At 48.1% G+C, this 21479-nt stretch overlaps 1 long non-coding RNA gene across 4 annotated transcripts; it reads left to right on the forward strand.

Annotated features, from left to right (window-relative positions):
- The first annotated feature begins 6556 nt into the window (after nucleotides 1-6556).
- Nucleotides 6557-19505, forward strand: LOC110341103. Of its 4 annotated transcripts, none has more exons than XR_002382997.2 (5): nucleotides 6557-7036; nucleotides 16935-17040; nucleotides 17511-17729; nucleotides 18240-18388; nucleotides 19187-19505. It is a non-coding gene; the product is annotated as an uncharacterized LOC110341103 (long non-coding RNA). The 4 variants fall into 4 exon arrangements; XR_002382995.2 differs by having other exon boundaries at nucleotides 16935-17029; XR_005874406.1 differs by lacking the exon at nucleotides 6557-7036 and adding an exon at nucleotides 12636-14365 and having other exon boundaries at nucleotides 16935-17029.
- The last annotated feature ends 1974 nt before the right edge of the window (nucleotides 19506-21479 follow it).

Here is a 21479-nt window from a genome sequence, read left to right on the forward strand (position 1 = left end):
ATAAATGTTGTTCAACCACTATATAATGCAAGACAAAACTTACTTAGATGGTCATCTGAATAGATGTAGAAAAAGCAGTTGTCAAAATTCAACATCTTTTATGTAAAAGAAAGAGCTCTGAGCAATAAAACTCAATATAACAATTAGGCAATGTATAACTCCAAAGCCACAGTCAACATCATAACCAACAGGGAAACGTTAACACTTCTCCTTTGAGAGGAAGAGTAAACCAAGAATACTTATCCTCACCTCACTGTAGTGTCAGAGGTTTTACACAAAGCAATTGGGCAAATAGAGACATCCAAACAGAAACTGTCTCTGTTGCATTCAGACTTTAGAAGTGGTGAGCACAGAGTTGCTGGTTGTGGGTATTAACTGAGCAGAGATGAACAACTCTGGGAGAGTTTCTAATACAGTCTTTCTGGGGCAAGCTTAGAATATCACATGCAGTAAAAAATATAAGAAAATTAGAATGTGTGTCATGATTTTACTAGAAGGTTTGTTGGAGTTGGTTATATATTTAAAAGTTGAAAACAATGTAAGTGGATACCAACTTGCTAAATTATGGCATGTTCACAGACTGGAATGCTCTACTGATATTAAAAATTATATATTGTTAGCCAGGAGTGGTGGTACATGTCTTTAATCCCAGAACTTGGGAGGCAGAGGCAGGTGGATCTCTGAGTTCGAGGCCAGCCTGGCCTACATAGCAAGTTCTAGGACAGCCAGAGATACACAGAGAAATCCTGTCTTGAAAAACATTGTGTGTGTGTGTGTGTGTGTGTGTGTGTGTGTGTGTGTGTGTGTGTGTGTATTATGCTTAATGAGGCAGGAGGTGGGGTGGAGAGGCAGATCTTTGTGTGACTTTAGGACCAGCCTGGTCTACATAGTGAATTCCTATCAGCCAGGGCTACATAGTAAGTTTCTGTTTCGCATATATAAGAGACATATATATTCATACTTAATGATACAGTATTAAGCTATTAGAAATGGACCCCAGGAGTCAGAGAGACAGTTCGGCAGTTAAGAGCTTGTTCTTGTAGAGGACCCAGATTCAATTCCCAGAACCCACATCAAGACTGGCAATCACCGGTGTCTCCAGTCAGGGGATCTGATGCCCTCTTGGGACCTCCTCAGGCACCAGGCACACATGTGTACACTTGTGTACACAGAGGCAAACCACTCACATACATTCAAGTCTTTCTGGTGTTGAATCCCATGTTTGTATGATGCTGGTCACAGTAGCATCTTCCATGGCTGCAGCCACCTTCCTCTCTCCCTGGGGTCAGAGAGACAACTGACATCTAGTCACAACCAGCAGGAGTTGTCCTTTCCCATATTGTTAGATCAGGTCACCCTTGGGCTCAGAACTTCCCAGTGTTTCCTTCTTAGAGAAAAACCTGAAGCCTCTGTGCACCGGTCTCCATCTTCACCACTCCCAGCCCGTGTTGTTTTTGCCTTTCCAGCTGTAGCCACACTGGACCCCTAGCATGTCTTCAAATGAGCCGTGTACACTCTTCCCCCAGGCCCTGCCCTCCTCCCTGCTGCCCACAGCGCTCCCGCGTGGGGATACCTTGTTCTTGTATGTAATAGTAGTTCTCCCAGCATTCCTTGCCTTCTTTGCCCTGCCTTATCCTCTGGCCCCGGCAGACTTGTCACCAACCCTGCAGACAGCATAGCACCTGTGTCTGTGTCTGTCTTTTCTCAAGAGCAAGTTCCTTAGCACAAAGTTGCTCCTGTCACCCCTATACTTGGGTGGCAGGGATGGGGGTAAACACAATTCATGAACAGTGTGGCGAGCAGGCAGGCTGGGTGCACCTGTAACAACCCGCATTACTTCTTCATTTTATTGTTTAAAACCCCTATGGATTCGCTGCCATCCTGTGAAGCCATTCAAACTGTTGTATCATTTTACACAGAACAAAATGAATCAAGAGAGAGGTGAGCCGAGCCGTGGTGGCGCACGCCTTTAATCCCAGCACTCGGGAGGCAGAGGCGGATCTATGTGAGTTCGAGGCCAGGCTGGACCGACAGCCTCCAAAACAATACAGAGAAACCCTGTCTCGTAAAAAAAAAAAAGAGAGAGAGAGAGAGAGAGAGGTGAAAGAAATCCCTCCTAACATCAGGCTTCAGGTGGTGCAGTTGGGATCTGAACCCTGTACATTCTGATATCTGATTTCTTCTTGACACTTGCTTCGGATGGTGAAGACTAGGACTGATACCAACAGCGCTGTCTGAACTCTCGTCAGAAGGACTCATCGCCATCTCGGTCTCTGCCTCAGCCATGAGTCGTCGTCACCTATACAGGACCTGGAGGCTGCAAAGCGCATGTCTGCTGTGTGGGTGGGGCCTCAGGCTGAGCAAGCACCTGCCCAGAGACTGTGCTGGGCACCCTCTATCCGAGCAATCTGACACCTGCTGCTGGTGAGGGTCTAACACAGACAGAGAATCCTGTGGCTTTCTGTCCAGCTGTCCCACGGGCCTCTGGGGAGACTGGAGTGTTGTGTTATTCACAAAAGGTCATCCCTGCCTCCGTACAGGAGCCATCTCTGTCTGGGTAGGGTGTTTCTCCTTGGGAAAAAAATTCCTCAGATTAGAGGACCACAGAGCAGGCCTCTCAAAGGCGTTTAAAAGAACAGATGACATCAGAGAAACAGCTCTGAGCCTGGGATAGAAGATATTTCTATTTGTCACTTTCTTTGACCTTCTGTCATTCGGGTTATTGGTTCCTAGAAACACCATCTGACGCTCACTTTTATTAGAAACCACTTTCAGACTTGACACTCACAAAGGAAAGGGCTTATAGTTAGACCAGAAATCCTGAGTCCTAACTTTTGCTAAGCCCAGGAAAAGCAAAGATGTGTGTGTATTCCCAGGCAGGAGGGAAAGGGAGAAAAAGCAAAACAAAACAAGGAAAACTCGCCAGCAGAGGGCGCCAGGGCCACATCAGTCTGCCCACTGAGCTCTCCAGAAACCAAAGATGGTAGGATGAAGCAGGGACTGAACAAATCCAGAGTTTAGAGCCTGGGTCCCGTCTTGGTCTCACCTTTGGAATTTTATGAATCTCAATATGCCTTAACACAGACTCACACCTCTAGGAAGCTAGTGTTCACTCACAGAGAGATTAATCCCACACAAACCCAGTGTGGAACTAACTATAAAGTGATCTTCTCCCAACCCTGTGTGTACTCAACCAGCATTTGCATGAGACAGGCACAGGGCTAAACAGCAGGACCTCAGAAAATTGTGCTACTGCAGTTAGGGGTTAAGGGTGGCCTCTCAGAGTCTTTTAAATATTTAATGGGGAAAAAAGAATTATCGTTTTAGTTCTAGAATCAAAAGTCATAGGGAAACATGGAGAAGAGGAAGTGTAGAGAGAAAAGGAAGAAGCAGGCTAGACAGAAGTTTTCAGTGAAGTCTCCACAACTCCATAGCTATGATAGTTTTCTTTTTTACAAAATAACATCATCAAAAACAACATGTCTCAGCAAAAGCACCACCTCCTCCATGAAGTCTCAGTTACTGCTATGCTGAACTTTAGCAAGTTGGTGTCAACACACAGTTCATCCTGTTCAGAGTCTCACCACCTACAGGGCAGGGAGAAACCTCACTGCAGCATTCCCTGCAGCTGCTGTATCTCAGCCCCAGGCCTGCAAGGCAGGTGCTGCCTCCTAACAGGATCCCCAGGTGCCCCCTCCTAACAGGACCCCCAGGTACCCAGATGCACCTTAAAGTTGGTGAAGCAGTGCACTGGAGCCTGCCCACCTGCTGCTGCAGAAGACACTCGAAGCCTCCAGGACCATCCTTGTCTACCTAGTGTGTGTTCAAGCATTTGCTGATCCCATGTTCACATAAGCTAGGGCTGTGAGAACACGTGGTGTCCTCAGAACTGAAGCCATCACCTACTCTGACTTTAACACCAGGAGAGACTAAAGTCGGAGGACATTTTGGTTATATTAAAGAGTAAGGGAATTCCCAACGATCCCTGTGGGAAATGTACAAAGTATATATGTGATTGGGTCTTTCTCCCCCTTTGAGACAGAGTCTATGTAGCCTAGGCTGGTTTCAAATTCTCCATCCTCCTGCCTCAGGTTCCTGAATGCCGAGGTTATAGGACTATACTGCCATATTCAGCTAAAAGAAATGTTTTTCATATCTAAAGGAGTTGGGTCACCTGCAAGGGACTCCTCTTAATCAAAATGGGGCTAACAGAACATCAATAAAGCTATGAATTGAAACAACCTGGGGCCCTGTCTTGACCACGTACAACTATCCTTTTCCTAAAGTCATCTTAACCTTTCCCCCTTTCCCTCTCTTCCATCCTCTGTGCTTAAATCCACAGCAAAACTTCTATTATAAAAGTATTTTTAGCGCGCGTGCGCACGGGCGCAATGTTTGCAGAGACCAGAAGAGGGCATTGGATCCCTTGGAACTGGAGTTACAAGCAGTTGCGAGCTGCCTGACATGGTTGCTGGAAATCAAACTTGGTTTCTTTGGAAGAGCAGCACAAGATTTTAACCACTGAGCCACTTCTCCGGCCCTTTAAAACCTTCTCTTAATAAAGTCCTATTTTGTTTAAACAAAACAAAACCCCCAAACTATCACATGTAACATGTACTCTTTCTTGCCAGCTGTCTGGGTCCCATAGCTGTCTCTGCTCCCAAATAACACACGAGACACTGTATTAATTATGAAGCTGTTGGCCATTTGCTATGGTTTCTTATCGGCTAGCTCTGACTTAACTATAACCTATAACTGCTAACCTGAGTATTTCCACATGGTCTTCTCTTACTGGAGAAAGGGTCCAGACCTCTTATTTCTCTTGGTCCTACATGGTGACTGACCATGCCTCCATTTCCCAGAATCTTCCACCTCTCCTAGTCCCACCTATCTTGCTTCCCTATTGGCCAACAGTGCTTTATTTATCAACCAATAGGACAAACATACACAGAAGGACTTGTCCATCAATCATGTGTGCTAAAAAAATTCCATTCATTCCTAATGATCCTAAAAACATAACAAAACTCTAATCCTTCACAGTTGGAGGATGTTAGAAAATAAATTCATTCTTCTAGAGACAATAAATAATGGGAGGTAAATTGAACAATTATGCCAGGTGTTAAATAGTAAAGAGTGACATTTGAGTCTCATTCCTTCTTCGTGTGAAAAACACCAAAAGGTATTTTTCAGAGCTTAATATGCTGGATAATTTTATGTCACCTTCACACTAGCTAGAGTTATCTGAAAGGAAGGAGTTTCAATGGAGAAAATGCCTCTATTACATCTGACTGTGGGACATTTTCTTAGTGATCTAGAGAAGAGGACATTGTAGGGGCAAATTGTGATATAGAAGTGTAAGACGAATAAACCCTTTCATCCCCAACTTGCTGTTTGGTCATGATTTTTCACTGCAGCAATAGAAACCCTAATAGAGTGAACATTTTGAAACATATAATGAACTAGGTATTCAGGTTGCCACACCTAACTTCACAGAAAGAGACAGTCAGCCATCATGGACCTCCTGCTTGACGTATATCCCACATGAAAAATATCCCATGAGTATCACTTCTGAGGGCTCTCAGACCAAGTGTCAGTTTACAGAAAAGTGGGGTGAGGTCATCAGCAAAACATGCAGGAGATGCAACTGAGTGCTTCTACAAGTAGACTGGAAAGGAAAGGCAAGCCATAAGGATACACGATTAATACGAGCTAAAACAAACACTACCAGAGTCAACATGTAAACTCCACTCAGACGTTCTGACTCAAATTCTAAAAATATTCATGTATGATAATCTTGAAGCAATTGAGGAATGTGAACACGAGGAATTATTCTTTTGTTTTGATGTGTGGGGAATTGTGTTTACAATATAAAGTATGTTCTCTAAATGACTTATACCGTTACAGATGGAATAATAACATGAAACCTAAGGTGTGCTTCAAACTAAGAGAAGCTAGGTTAATCTGATAGTGGTGGGGACAGGGCTGGCTTGGCCATGTGGGGCCAGGGGTGGCTTAGGTAGGTGTGCACGGGCTATGCTGTGTTCTCTTTACCTTTGTACGTGCTCAAAAATCCAAAGCAAATGAAACTAAAACATATGTATAGGACAGGTAAGAATATATAATACATAATCAACTATGGACTTAAGGGAAGCAAACATAAACAAAACAAAGAAGAATTTCAGGATCCCATAATTGTGAAAGAACAACAAAGCGGAGATTAGCTCTATTTACATAAAATGACTCAGTGGTTAGGAGCTTGAATTGCTCTTACAGAGGACTGAGTTCAGTTGCCAACATCCACATTAAGAGGTTCACAACCGCCTGTAAGGCCACCTCCAGAGGGGAATCTGACGCCCTCTTCTGACCGCTGAGGACACTGCATTCACACACCATTAAAGAAAAAAACCTAATCTTTTAAAAGAACAATAATTTTTCTTGTTTGTTGTCAATCTACTTTTCCGCACCCGTGTTTTCGAAACGTAATAATTTGCTTTCATAGATGCGTCATAAACAGACTTTGAACCCACAGTCCAGAGACTTAAAGCTTGAAAGCTACTAAAACCTAAGAAGAGTAAGGGAAAAAACCGTGGAGGGTTGTGAGCAAAGCTGAGGTCACCAATGGAAAGCATGAGCCAGCTGCGGGTGCACCGGTGACTGGGTCGCCAACTGCCTGTTTAACACCCCCCTCCCACCCCACCCCCGCCACTCAGGGGTCAGAGACTTGGTCAGCTGCCTTGGCTGCGCACTGGAATCCTCCGGGGCATTCTGGAAGCTGTGAACACAAAGGACCGAGCTTTCCCAATTGACTCAAGCTCTCTGCTGGAGGCCTGAGGCCGCAGTGGTTCTAATTACTCTCCAGCTGACTCAGGTGCCCACGTGAAGACGCCTGGTGGAAGTGGAGGGAGGAAGGGTTTAAATACAGCGGGATAAATGAGCAAGCTGGAGGAAAACGGTGGCCGGTTCCTCTGTAACCTCTCCCGGGGGAGAGGAGAATGGAGTGCCAGTGAGACAGAGCGCCACCTTCTTTCTGTTTGCTGTGAGTCACTTGAGGGCATTTGGAGGCACCTGTGTCCAGTCTGAGTCATCTCTCTCTGGGGTGTGGCCGAGATCCCAGCAGGGGCAAACTTAGTCTTCTTTGGGCCGAGCTGTGGGCTTCTTGGGTTGCAGGTTTTAGCGAGTACTTATCAAGGGCAGGGCAGGGCGGCAGGGCCCAGGGTGAGGGCGGGGGCGCGCAGTAAACAGCTGGTATGAATCAAGCTGGGGAGGAGAATGCTGTGGGTCTGTGAGGATTGACCTCCTGCTGCGTGCCGGGCAGTGATTCAATCCCAAGTGACACCCGGCACTGACCAAGCAGCGCCAAACCCAGATTCCAGTCCCACGCAACAAATTCCCTCTGCACGGTCAGTGTTTGGCACTGACGGATGACTCTCAGAGGTGCCACTGCAGACATTCAGTCGGGGAGCGATGGGGCCGAGAGATTCCAGCTTGACTGTCAGGGGCGATGCTCAGCCCTGTGGCTGGGCTGAAAGGCAGTATATTATTGGTGGCACGTTATGGGAAATGGTTCACTGGGTTATTTGCTCTGGTACTCGGCGAGGTCTCTCCTGCAAGCATCTCTTTACCTGGCCAGCAGGTGGGGTGGACACCTGTCGTTTGCAGGCCGAGGTGGAACTCCAGGTGTCCACCCCACTTGTGGGCTCTGTGCCTAAGCAGGCTTCGCACCGCACCCTCCTCTGGCTTCAGTGTGACCTCTCCTTTGTCTCAACCCCGTAGTTACCACTTCCGTAATGCTGATGGCTCCCTAGCACTGGGGACCCGTGGGGCTGCCTTTTTAAAGAGCTTCCCTTAAGGTGTGGCCTGAGCCCTTCCTCTGGGTGCCTGAAGCTAGCCCTTAGGGGTCCTAACATCATTGCTGCAGGGAATGACAAGGCAGGGGCTCTGTAACCAAGTAACCACTAATCAACGAAAGACTGTTCAACCTCCAGCCTCCTTCAGCCAAGGATGGTTGTGGAGGAGGTCCAAAATGTAAACTCAAAACCTTGGGATTATTTTGGTGATTTTTAAAAATAAGTTTTCAGCCCGTTTCTTAATCATGAACTTGGTAGATGACAATGCTGTGTTATAATGGAAAAGGGTTGGACAAACCTGGACTAAGCAAGTGGAGTCCGTATGAGGCAGAGTAATGAGGCCGAGACCTGTGGACTCAGAACTGGGACTATTTCCTGGAGGAGGGACCAGGTAAGACAGACAGACACACAGAATAAAGGTTTGGTGTTGAGCAACAGAAGGACTGAACAGCTCTTCAGGGAATGGTTACTGAAAACTCTGAAGGTAGAAACGTGGAGGTTCTGGGAAAGGCCCAGGGAAATGATAGACATGATTGGATGGGGCTGAGGCTCAGGGCAGTAGCCATCTTATCAAGCAGTAGGAACGTGGCTCACTACTTAACTGTAGGATGGTAAGCAGTGTGCACCAATGGGATGTCAGTATCCGTGAGTGCCCTGGGCTTGGATGTCTGTACCCATGAGTGCCCCGGGCTTGGATGCCAGCCTTGACCTGTGAGAGCAGTAATGGCATGAACAAGCTGTGCCTTTGTCTGCAGCGTGCTTGTGAGCTGCTGTTTGTCTCCGTCCTGGAAGAATGGCATGTCCCAGGACAGTCCAGAGGCTGCAGATGCCCCAACTTAAGAAATGTTGGGATGTCACTCTATTCAGACCCAACCAGTCTCCTCCACCAGCATTCTCGGCCCCACCCAGGAGCAGCTCAGAGCCTCCAAGGTGGCCTCTGGGTCTGGGACTGTCTCCTGTGTGAATCTGTCTCTGCAGGTCTTGTGAAGTTGGAAGGAATTCCAGTGATGACATGAGTATGCATCTAGACTTGTAAAGCCACATTTAGAGCCAGAGAAATCACAGGGTTGTCTCTGGGACATGGTGACTGTTGCTCTAACCTTTGTAATTAGACTTACTGTTTGCACAACCCACTGCCAAGAGGCTTCAAGGCTTTGTGAGAGAGAAGCTTCCCTCTGCAGAGGGCACAATGGTCATGGGGAGTCACTTCAACAGGGCAGGAGTCCTTCCTGAAGGAACAGAGGAGAAACCCAAACACCGTTCTAACATAGCAGCATCAGTTAGGCAGTGCAGAGAGCCCAGCCCCACTGCTGCAGCGAGATCTGAGGCTAGCAGGCTGAGTTAGCAGGACAGGAACGTTCTAATACACTCACCCTGAGCATCATCTGGGGACGCTGGGGACCTTGCCAGGGAGCACACAGGCCCCAGGACAGTCTGGCAACAGACCCAGGCAAGACTAAGCCACAGAGATGCAATAATTACGATGGTACACAGGATGCCGCCAGGGGCTATGCCAAGACCTGAAAACAACGCCTAATCCCCATACTGTCATGGGTCACATCCCCACCTGGCTGCTACAGGATAAAAAGTCTGCAGTTGTCCAAGGGAGGAGGAAGGAAGTGGGCTGACCTTCAGGAACCCCTTGCAAAGTTTCTCCCAGAGAGGTTACAGAGATGGTTCAGCAATTAAGAGTGAACACTGCTCTTAGAGGATCCTAGGTCAGTTCCCAGATCTCCCAAGCAGAAAGGCGGCTGGAAGCCACATAGCCACGGCAAAAGTGTCTCAATGTGCTAGAGAATATCCAGTGACAGCCTCATCTCATGGGCAAGAAAGAAGACACAAGGCTTTGAGTTCATCTTCCTCTTCCTCCTGGGGCAAAACCAACTGTAAAGCTACAAATGGGACACTTCCACGGTGGGTGGCTGAGAGGCTGTGCTCTGTACACATGGCAAAAGTCTTGATTCTTTATTTACCCTCCGGCGAGGCACAGTCCCTGCCTCGTGGGGCACCAATGGTCTAGAAACATGGTGTCATGTGGCAGGTGAAGGAGGCTTCCTGGCAACACTGGTGATTGGTGAAGTCTCCGGATTGGGGTGAGGGTTGTGTGACTATTCTGAAGTCTATGTAAAGGGTCACAAGCACCCATGGGACCTTTCTGGAACAAGGGCAGTGCCTTCCTGGGATCCCCTGAGGAAAACATTCCCTGAGCATCCCCATTCCAATTCCCGGAGATCCTGGCGATCTGCATGTGGTCCATCATCGTTCACTCTAGGCCAGGCACCCCGCCCTGAAGCCATCAGACCTGCCTTACGTACCCACTGCGGGGACACCCGGTGTGTTTAAAAGGCATCTCAGAACATACTCGGACTGGAAGTACTCAGTTCCTCTCCCCTGGCGGTGAAACCCACTCATTCCCCATCCCAGCCCTGTCTCAGGTAATAACATTTCTCTTTTATCAAGAGGGCGATTAGAATGGGTGAGACAGTCCGGTGGGTGAAAGCACTTGCTGCCAAAGCTAAAAACTTGGGCTTGAATGCCAGGACCCACATGGAGGAAGGAGGAATTCTGGAAAGTTGTCCTCGGACCTACACAGCCATGCCATGACACATGTGCCTTCAAACATAAAAAACCCTAAATAATTGTAGTTTAAAAACATTTTTTAGGAGGGAGCCTGATGTAGCAGCTAATCTCTGGTTCCAATCTCTCCATTTGCTAGCTGTGTGACTTCATGCGAACTCTCGGGGCCTCAACTTCCTCTCCTGTAGAATGGGGCCAATAACACTCAGCTCATAGTACCGCTGTGCAATAATGACTTTAAAATATGCAAAGGGCTTATAAGTTTGTCTTCGACCATGGATGTCCGCTTCTGTGTCTCTTACTCAAAGTGCTCAGGACAGATCATCCGATGAATCCAGTGAGTTTCCTTCCCTCATACACTACGTCCAAACCCATCAGCAATGTCCTTCTTCAGATGCACCCCCAAATGACGCTCTCAACAGCTTTCATGATTTCTCGCTCCGTGTGTGGTGTATGTTCGCTTGCACGAGTGTGCATGAGCATGTGGAGTCCAGAGGCCCGGGGAGGAACTCGGGTTCCTGGGGATGTGCCCTTGAGGAGTCCCTAGGGCCGCAGCCTACCTCCTCTTTCTCTCTTTGCCTTACCGCGTCATGGAAGGAGCAGCTTTTGCGGTGAGACATCGATCGGGCTTGCTTTGTCATGGCCCAGGACCCAGAGCCACCCAGAGGATTCAAACCTCTAAATCAGTTAGCAGAACGAGTCTTCCCTGTGTAGACACTGAGTGTCTCAGATATTTAGGTTCTCCCAGGAGTGGAAAGGTGAGTAACCGCCCCACCCCCGGGTTCCTACCCTCTGTAGGACTAGATGGACAGTCTCAGGGTATTTAGTGGGGCGGAGCTATAGGCCCAGTTCTCCGCCCCCAGTACCACTCTGGCCGCCAGGTGGCGCTGCAGCACATGGGGGGGTTGTTGCAGAGATGTGCCTCTAGCTGCAGATGTTCTGGTGACAGCTGGCACAGGATTCCCTTCCTTTCTCTGCTCCCTTAAGCAAGCAAAGTTAGCAATGTAGAATAACCTTTTTCTTCTTGAAGGCGGAAAAAGAAAGGTCAGGAGCTCTGGCGTGGCCACCCTGTCAGCAAGTGGCCGTGGGTGGGTTGCTTCCGCTCAATGGGCATCCAGGACTAGAGTAAAGGGCAAGGACCGCTTGGTGACTAACCGCTGCCTCTATGTAATGTTTAACCCAGGGCTGCAAGATTCCATGGGCTCCTGATGCATTGGCCTAGGGTGTGGGAAGTAGGGGGAATTCGAAGTCAATTGACATGGTAGGTGTTGTTATCTACATCAGCACGGCTGGCTTGCCGCCACTGCCATCTACTTTCTCCGGAGGGGAGGGCAAAGCTTTTTAGGTAAAAAAAAGGGGGGGTTTATTCCTGGCATAAGAGCCTGAGGAATGATAGCAACCCTAGAGGGGAAATGCTCTGGGTTCCGCAAGGTGTTGGGTTCTGCAGTGTGCTTTGGGAGGGTGCTGCGATAACGGTGCAGTTCTGGTTTCTGCCACTGGGTGGCGCAGGCCCTGAACTCTGTCCGGGGATGGCAGAACGGACCTAGTTGGGCCAAGATGAAGACTAGGGTGGGCGTTTCAAGTCTCATGCAGGCAAAGGTCCACCTTTCAGCAACTTTTCTCCTTGGATTTGAGTCTCACAGAACAGGCACAGAGGCCATGGGCTTGCCTAGGCCTCAGATGGACTAGAAGTGGGTTCAGGAGGGTGAGACATCACAGTGGATCTGTGGTCAAACCCAGGCCTTTGCTTTGATACTTGAAGCTGGCACTGCTCATCTTGCAAACCCTGGGAGGGGAACAGTAAGGAGGCAGGGGGCTCTCTGAGCAGGCCTACTGGAGGAGAGGGGTCTTTCTTCTCCCTGGGACTCCCTCTAGGGGGCCAAATTGTCTAGCTGTCTCTGGTACTTTGGCCTAACCTTTCCCACCTTCTCCAGGGTTTCTTTTGTGCTTGTGAGAAGAGGGAGGGGTGAGGTGGGGCCTGTAGGGGAGGCAGGACCTAGACAGGGGAAGATAGACCCGACGGCCTGCGGCTGCCTTTGGGGTTTGTCCCAGAGCACAGATCTTTACAGGGCTTACTGTCAGAACACCATCTCTGGGTTCCAAGACTTCAAGATCCGCTTACAGCGGGTCTCCAGCATGAGCCCTGGCAATTTCCCCACGCCCCTTATTGCTGGTTGCCCTCAGTCTCTCTGGAAGGTGAGTGATCCTGTCAGAAAGCAGTATCTTTATTAGCAGCAAAACCTATAACAGCTGCTATAACTCCCACTGGGAGGAATTTCCCCTTGCTAGCCATTCTCAGGGAACCCGAGTCCTGGGACTTCAAATCCTTTTGGTAAAAGCCAGAGCCTCCCCCAGTCCTCTGCTCAGAAATCCTAGGTCTCAGAGCTGTCAATCACTGTTTCCTTAATCCTTATACCCCGGGTGGAATTAGAAGAATAATCCCCCATCCCTCTTGGGTGCAGGTGATGGAAGCTGGGGCCTTCCACATGCTAGGAAAGCTACTGTAAGCTACAGCCTCAGGCCTTGTTTTTTGCTTTTAAATTACAAAATGCCTGAATATCTCCTGGCACTTGCTAACGTGCCCTTGTCTGGGATTCCTTTCCCTTGCCGCTCGCCCGCCCTTCCTCATAGAAATGGGAGGCTGGCTGGTGACCTGGGCTGCCAGTCTCAGGCATTGAATTTTTTGCATGTTGAGAGCAGTGTTGTATCATGGCCCTGGCAGCACAAGGAGTGATCTCTGGGGAAATGAGTCACCAGCCGCTCCCCTGCTGATGACTGTCCTCCCACACCCTGGGGACTGGACTCAGAGTGCAGGAGGGAGCCATGGCAAGGTGCTAACAATGCGAGGGCCAGCGCTTCAGAGGCAGACCTCCGTAACTAGGCCAGACAGGCCTGTTGTTTTCACACTTGGGGAGAAGAGAGAAATGCAAAGCAGCCTCTACCTTCCTGGCTCATCCAAGGCCTCGCTTTGAGGCTCCTCTGATTTCACCTCCTTGGACACAGGCTGCCCAGTTAGTTGCCCATAGTCAAATCCAAACAAAAACTTCTATTCATAGCATCCAGGAGCATGCAGCTCCATTAGGACTGGTGTTCTCTGAGGTGTTCATGGGAGGGTCGTGAGCCCTCTGGTTGCAGGGATGGGGTGCAGGTCAACCATACTCCAAAATAGTGTTGTGAAGTTGAATTTGATGTTGTTTCTCCAGTTTTTAATGGGGCGTCGGGAGAGAGAGAATGCATAGCTGTCTCGGGTTTGAGGGTGTTCCGCTTGCTCCAATGGTCTCTGCTAAGGCTGCAGAAATGGCAGAGAATGTGCTCTGTGACTCCCTCTCACTCTGAACTCCTCAGAGCCCCCCCCACAGGACCACACCTCCCTTCACTGATATAAATACTGCCAAGTGCCAACCTCATACTCCGTGTTTTAGACCTCCTACTGCCCCTAGAGTCATGTTTACAGACGAAGGTCTGGCCAAAAGAGGCTTTAATTTGTCACCTCCACACAAGCCAGAGTCATCTGGGAAGAGGGAATCTCAATTGAGAAATGCCGCCATCAGATTGGTCTATAGGCAAGCCCGTGGGGTCATTTTCTTGATTAGTGATTGATGTGGGAGGGCGCAGCCCCACTGAGGATGTTGTCACCCCTGAGCAAGCGGAGGAAGCCATGGGGAGGGGGGCAAGGCAATAGGTAGCATTATTCCATGACTTCTGCTTCAATTCCTGCCTCCGGGATCTGCCCTGATTTCCCTTCATGACAGACTGTGACAGGGACGTGTAAGCCAAATAAACACTTTGCTCCACAAGTTGGTTTAGGCCAGTGTTTTATCATAGCAACAGAGAACCAAACTAAGCCAAAAGCTAACAGACTGGCTCCAAGTCACAGTTTCCTGCTAACTGTGGTGTCATTCACCTGGGTGTCCTGGATATCTGGAACATCAAACATGATGGTGGGTAAATGTGTGTAAACTTTGAAGAGGAGGAGGGAGTAGGGGGTGGGGGCTGTCTAACTGTGGTGACTCACGGTCCACACCCTCCCAATTCATCATAGCCTTCAAAGCTGAACAGCCAGGGCAGGGCTGGGGTGTAGCTCAGTGATGGAGTGTATGTTTGATATATGCCAAGCCCTCAGTTTAATGCCAGCACAGAGAGAAAAGAAAAGGCCAGGACACCCAAGAACCGCTGTCCCCACCCTGTCTGCTTTCACTCTGAAGCTGTGTAAGCTGCTTGTCATTAAACCTTTCACCAAAGTATAAACCCTGCAACCCTGAGCGTAAACAGTGCAGGACTGTCTGTGGCCTAGAACGAAGGACAGACAGGCAACTAGGGACAGCTACATGGGGCCTTGGGATTTATTTCCTAAATTACTGCTAGAGAATCTCAGGTTGGTATTCTGGAGACAGACAGGAAACCTAAACATGCCCACTCTGGTTTGTCATAACAGCAGCAGATGAACAAGGGGACAATTCTGGGCCAAGTCTGGAAGAGGACATGGAATATTATTGTGTAGAAAACTCTAAAGCAACCTGTTTCCTGGACAATGTTTTGCTTAGGAGATTTCTGAAACATTCATGGTCTTTGACCACGGTATAGTGGCTCTAACAACTTAGAAAGATGGCTCAGTGGTTAAGGGCGCTTGCTGCTCTTGCAGAAGATCTGGATTTAGTCCATAGCACCCACATGGTGGTTTGAAACTGTAAGGCTAATCCCAGGGGACCTGACTCCATCTTCTGATCTCCACAGACACCAGCGTTTAAGTGTGCGCTTGCTTGCATGCAAACACTCATACACATAAAGTAAAAATGAAAAATTTACTTTTTTAAACAAGAAAATTTTAGAAGCCATTAAGAATAAACTCGAGAGACTGAGGCTATAGCTCAGTTGGTAGAGTGCCTGCCTACAGTGCAGGAAACCCTGGCTTCATTCCTAAGGGCTGTATGAGCTAGGCATGGTGGCTTGTAATCTCAGGATTCGGGAGGTAAAAGAAGATATGGAGTTCAGGGTCATCCTGGACTTCATAGTGAGTTTGAGGCTAGCCTGGGATCCATGAGATCCATCTCAAAGGTCCAGGAAAATCTTGAGACTTTTTCAAAGCCAAGTCCACAGTTTTCCCTTGCAGAACATCCTCCAGGATTTTGTTCTTCACAGGCTCCTATGAGGTCTGTTCTCCCTTGGGGGACTACATTGCCAGTGTGCTCATCCACAGCTCCATGGAACAATGGCTTGAGTGGGTTTGAGATGCAGAATACCAAAGGCAGGTACTTTTTAAACATCGGAAATGTATCCTTATGTTTCTGGAGCCTGAAAAGCCAGGCTTGAGGGACAAGCAGGTTTGGTGTCTGGTGAGGCTGTTCATTTCCAAGATGGTGGCTTGTTGTTGTGTTCTCTGGAGGGGACAAATGTGGTGTCCTCACGGAGCAGAGAGGATGGGACAACCTAGCCTCACTCCCTTAATCATTTATAAGAACCAGTTGTGTGGGGAGGGGCACTTCAGTCTATTTCCTTCAGCCACTGTGTTGAGATGAGCTGCAGGCCGAGTACCAAGGGCCATCCCCCTGTGCCGCCGCATTCTAGTATGGTATCCTCTATGTTGGAACTGGAGTCTCCAGACTCTCATTCTTCTGTGACACTTAAAAGACAATGCCATCAGAGAATGGAGGTACAAGGACACTTCATAGGCTGAGCTTGCTGGCTTGGAGTGGAAGAGGTGAAGAGAGGCCTTCCAGATGATCAAGGAATGTAGCTTTCCATTGGGTTTCTGGTTGCAGGCCCCAGGAATGTTCAAGGCAGCCTGGTTATGTCTTAGCCAGCTCATCACCCATCAAAGGTCTGTTTAATTTTGATCTTGCTATTGCTGTTACTTCTCTGGAGCCAAGAAACCCGTCATCCAAATAATGAAATGCCTCATTAAGCTTAAAAACAAAACCATGGAGACTTCAGAAATAAATAAGGTATGGAAAAACAGTAGAAACTGTAGGTCCTTGTAACGAATTCAGATCCTGCTCGAAGATGAAATTAATTTGAGCAAGAGAATGTAAAGCAAGGGGGTGTCAGGAGAAGAGCCGCCTAACACTGAGTGGATGTACTACTGCTCACATGCATTCTGTGTGGTGGCCCTGCTGTTCATTCTCTTGTTTTTAAACTGCTCTGACTCCACTCTCTGAGATCCCGCCCTTTAAGATGTGGGTAAATGTGTCTGATCAGTCGGAACGGAAGTGTTGTCTATGCCACCATAGAAGAGATTCGCAGAGAAAATGCAGAGGACGAACCTGGGAGAGGAGGAAGCTAGTTTTAGTCAAGGAACCATGCTTTAAGGGACCTTACGAGAATAATTGCTGGTATGTAAATGCCACATCGAGTTATACATGACTCACAGGTTCTTTGAAGGAGGCTGAGCAGAATTTCTTCCTCGAAATCTGTGGGTAGCAGCTCACATTCCATCACAACCAAGTGGTGGTTGCTCATCCTCTGAGGCAACATTCATCAGGTGTCTTCTCCATGCACCCCTTCTCCCGACAGGTGGTGAAGCATTGCTGTGAGCATCATGGTTCTTCCACAGCTGAGCAAAGTCAGGCCTCCCAAGCATTTTGCCCCAGTCACCCACTGGATACCAGGTCAACAAAGTGTATGTTTAAAAATAAGTCGTGTATGTGTCCATACATGTGTTTGTATGTGTGAATGTGGGGGTGCACATGCCATACTGTGTGTATGACGTCAGAAGACAGCCCGGGGTGCCAATCTTTACCTTCCATTCTGTTTAGGGCAGGGACTTTTGTTGTTTGCTGTTTGTGTAGATCAGGCTGGCTGGTCCATGAGCTTCTGGGAGCCTCGTGTCTCCACCTCCCATTTCCCCTTAAGGGCACTGGGATTGCAGGTGCATGTTTAAATGAGACAGGGAATATGAACTTAGGCCCTCAGGCCTGTACAGCAAGTGCTCTACCCACTGAGCAACCTCCCTAATTGTGTATGTGCTGTGTGCACTCTGTGTGTGTGTGTGTGTGTGTGTGTCTGTGTCTGTGTGTATGCGTGCATATGTGTCTGTGTGTTTATTAGATTCCCTAATTTTAACAAGCTCACGCTTACTTCCTCTTACAGATGATCTTGCATTTGGAGAATTGCTCTTAATAAAACTATGAAATGCTTTTCTCTCCAACTAACGATTGTCCTATATTATACAAGGGATTGAGGAGAAGAGTTGTGTGGTAGAATATTCAGTCCACGTTTGGGAATCAACTGTCCGGAGAGTATTCTTATTTCCAGCTTGTATTATGGTGTTTATTATACCCGAACAATGGCAGAGCCAGTGATGGATTGGTAAGCCCGTAGGGAGGCATTAACAAGTTGGCATTCCTAATTCATGTTGAAGTGTTGTTTTCATTTATCAGAGGGTTGTAGTGAAGGTGCTCAATTATGAATGCAATGCTTTGGGAGGGCAATATTTGTAATATTGCAGACAGGCAAAAGCAAACCAAAGAAAAGTGGTTAAGTGTCTAAGCACTGGCCTGTTTTCCCTTTGAATAACCATTGGTACAATGTTCAAGGGATTATGTAAATAAGTTGTATCCTTTTACAAGATTTTTTTAAATGGTAACTTGCCCTAACTAGTAACTATAATAAGGTCTAGGAATAGTTGGAAAGTGCTTCCAACCTTTTTTTTTTCAGTGTCAAGGATAAAACACAGGACCTTGCCCTTACAGAGCTCATGCTGTCCCCTGAGCTCGTTACAGTAACTGAAGAGACCCAGCTCCATGTGTTAGAAGGCAAATCAGGATCTAGCAGAGTTTTTAAAGTTATTTTTGATTATGTGTCTGTGTTTGGTATCAGGTTCATGGGTTCTAGATTTGCAGATGGTTATGAGCCATGCTATGTAGAATTCTGGGAATCAAACTGGATCCTCCACAAGCCCAGTACCTGCTCTTAACAGCTGAGCCATCTCTCCAGCCCCCAGGATCCAGGAGCTTTTAAAGCCACAAGTAAGGCATTCTCACCTTCTAATCTGTGCAAAAGCATAAAAACAAAACAAAGGAAGCAGGCTACACAAGAGCAGAGGCAGATACAAACTGGAAGGACAGGGACTTGGGAATGATGATTGGGCAGGCATTCTAAGTCACCTTCACCAGGAATCATGGGCCCACTGTCTACAGGGTCTGATTATCAAAAGTTCACCATGGGACCAGGATTTATCTCTAGGGCTTGAACTGGCTCTTTGGAGCCCATTCTCTTTGGAAGGATACCTTGCTCAGTCTAGATATAGGAGGAGGGAAGGTTTAGTTCTGCCTCAAAGTGATATGTCAGACTTCGTTGACTCCCCATGGGAAGCCTTACCCTTTCTGAGGAGTGGATGGGGGGAGGGGAGGGGAGGGAGCGAGAACTGGGATTCGTGTGTAAAATGAGAAAAGACTGCCTTAAAATAAAAAACAATAAAAAGTGCACCATGGAGAGACACAGGGAGGAAGCCCGACTGAACCAAGCACCCCACAGAGAGAAACAGCAGGCCATGGGTGCCAGCAGAGTTCAGGAGCCGCTCTTGGCTGTAGGGGGAGGGAAGAAGGCAGGATGCTGGATGCCTTGGGATTTGCAGCTTCTCAGGCATGCAGAAAGTGGAGTGCGAGTCCTGTGTGGTTTTTTCCTCCTGCTGGCTCTAGCTGGCCATGGCAGCTCTCAGCTGGGGGACAAGCCAGGGCCACTCCCTGGGATGCTCAGGTTTCAGTTTTGCCCTGACCTCAGAGGCAGTCTCTCCTGATAAAGTTACCAAATGTGAACACTGACAGATTCCTGGAGGAGGAGGGCGGAAGTGATGGCTGATCCCGAAGGCTGACTTTTACGTCTGGGACCTACTTTCTGGTAACAGCTCCCCTGAGCAGATGAAAGACACCTTGACTCCACAGCGCTCCATGCACCCAGGGACTTCACTACTGTTGATAGAGTTTTGCAAAACAGATGGAAAGGACCTTATAAAAGCCGCTTGCGTTTTTTATCCTTTGGGCTTCTGCTCTGTGACAACCTTGTTTCATAGCCCAGGCAGATCTTGAACTTGAGGTTTTCTTACCTCAGTCCCCCAAGACCTGAGATTACAGATATGTGCCACTCTGCCTGGTTTATCTCTTTGATTTTAAGGATGAAAAACATTAATATTCTTTCGTTGTCCTTTCATGTTAAAGAAACCTGTGTCATTGTGGGTGGGATTCTTGAGCCTTAGAAAATCACTTTACTAAGAGTATGTCTTGTGTTACGTTCAGCTAGAGCCCCACATTCAGCCATGACCTGATAAGCGCTATTGGCTTGCATCTTACATACGCTAGATTGGCTTCACCAAGGGAGGGGACTTGGGACTCTAGATCAAAGACCTCACAGAGACAATGGACATTTGCACAGAAGGAGCATGAGATGGGGATGTGATCCCAATGACTGTCTTGAAGAGGAGGTGTCTGAGTAGTTGGTGTGCCCAGGCTTGGGGTGGTCACAGCATAGTGCAGGGGAGAGAGAAGGATAGCATAATGGAAAGGTAGCCAGCCCTCGCTGCACAGGGAAACACCACAGAGCTCAGGCACACAGGACACCTAGGTAGCTAGGCAGAGCCAGCACACCTCAGCGTAGGGGAGGAAGGCAACGGAGTTTACCTGCTGGCCTTTGCTGGCCTTTCCTGGCCTTGGCTCTTACTGTAGGGCACCCATTCGCACATAGCTCTACTTGTTATGGCCTGGCCTCTCAAGGAGTTGCTAGTGAGGTGAGACCCAGGCCCATACTTCACTCACTCAGTCCCCGGGGAGGGGGGCACATGAAAACATACAGGTCCCAGCTGTCTTGCTTTGTTTTTGCTGGTGGATTGTCTGAGACTAGGTGATTTATCATTTCTGGACACTGAGAAGTCCAAGAGCCTGGTGAGGACCCTCACATTCATCACCCCATGGTAGAAGGCAGGAGGAACAGGACACGACAAGACAGAAGAGAGAAGAAGGGCCTGCACCCTATGGCATTCATTCATACATACATTCATTCATTCAGGAAGACAGAGCCTTTGCAACTTAATCACCACTTTCTATGCCACTGAATTGGAGGCAAAATTGCCAACACTTGAACTCTGTGGGGGGACACCCAAGCCATAGGGACAGTGGTCATCCAGAAGTGATGGTTACAGTGGCCAATGCTGAAGACTTGGTTCCATGATAAGCTAGGAGTCCCTTAGCTTATCATGGAACCATTGTTCCCTTGCTATTAGTCCCTTGCTATTCCATCACAGCCCCAACCCCAGCAGACCTCCAAATGACATTTACCACATACTCATTTCTCTACATCATTACTTTTGGCAGCATGGAACTATAAAATGGGAAGTCCCAGAGAAATTGAAGGGGAGGAGGTTCAAAAGTCCTCCCTCTACAAAGACCCCAACCTACTTCTCTTCAATATTTAAATACTTGTTCTGTGATTCCGTGAAAGTGACTTAACCCTCTGAGCAATTGTGGCAATTTCATGAGACCCAGTGTATTATATATAACATAGGATTCAGTGAAATCGCCATAGCAACATAGCAGCCACACTTTCGCACTCCAAAGTACTGAACAAGGTTAGGGCTGTTCCACCTCCCTCCATGCCTCCTGCACCACTGCTCACTGGTTCTCTCCAGTGACTCTGCCTCCTTTCTTTGACCCTCTTAAGCTCAGCTCCAGCTGTGTTTCCAGTAACCACCCCGCCAGTTCTAGACCCTAAATTCAAGCCTAATTCTGTCCTGCCCGGCTCTTTGGAGTCTCCTAGCCCTTGAACAGCCTGTTCTTGGCACCATATTAAGGGGAGTAATCTTAACTACAATGGCTTGCCAGGACAGTAATTCTACAATAGGATCTTTCCCTTGCCACACCGAACAATTCTCCACAAGTACCAGCGTGCCTGAAAGGAGAAGGGCGTGCCTGGGAAGAGCTGAGATTCTGCTATGTTGACATGAAAAGAAAACAGGTGGGCTTCTCCATGGCTTCTGGGGATGCCCTCTCCCACACAGGCTCTCTTTCACCTCATAGTGACCTCCCTACCTCACAGCGAGGTAGGAAGAACGCCTCCATTTTTAGAGTA

Source organism: Mesocricetus auratus, unplaced genomic scaffold (assembly GCF_017639785.1).
Source record: "Mesocricetus auratus isolate SY011 unplaced genomic scaffold, BCM_Maur_2.0 Super-Scaffold_100676, whole genome shotgun sequence".
NCBI classification, from domain to species: domain Eukaryota; kingdom Metazoa; phylum Chordata; class Mammalia; order Rodentia; family Cricetidae; genus Mesocricetus; species Mesocricetus auratus.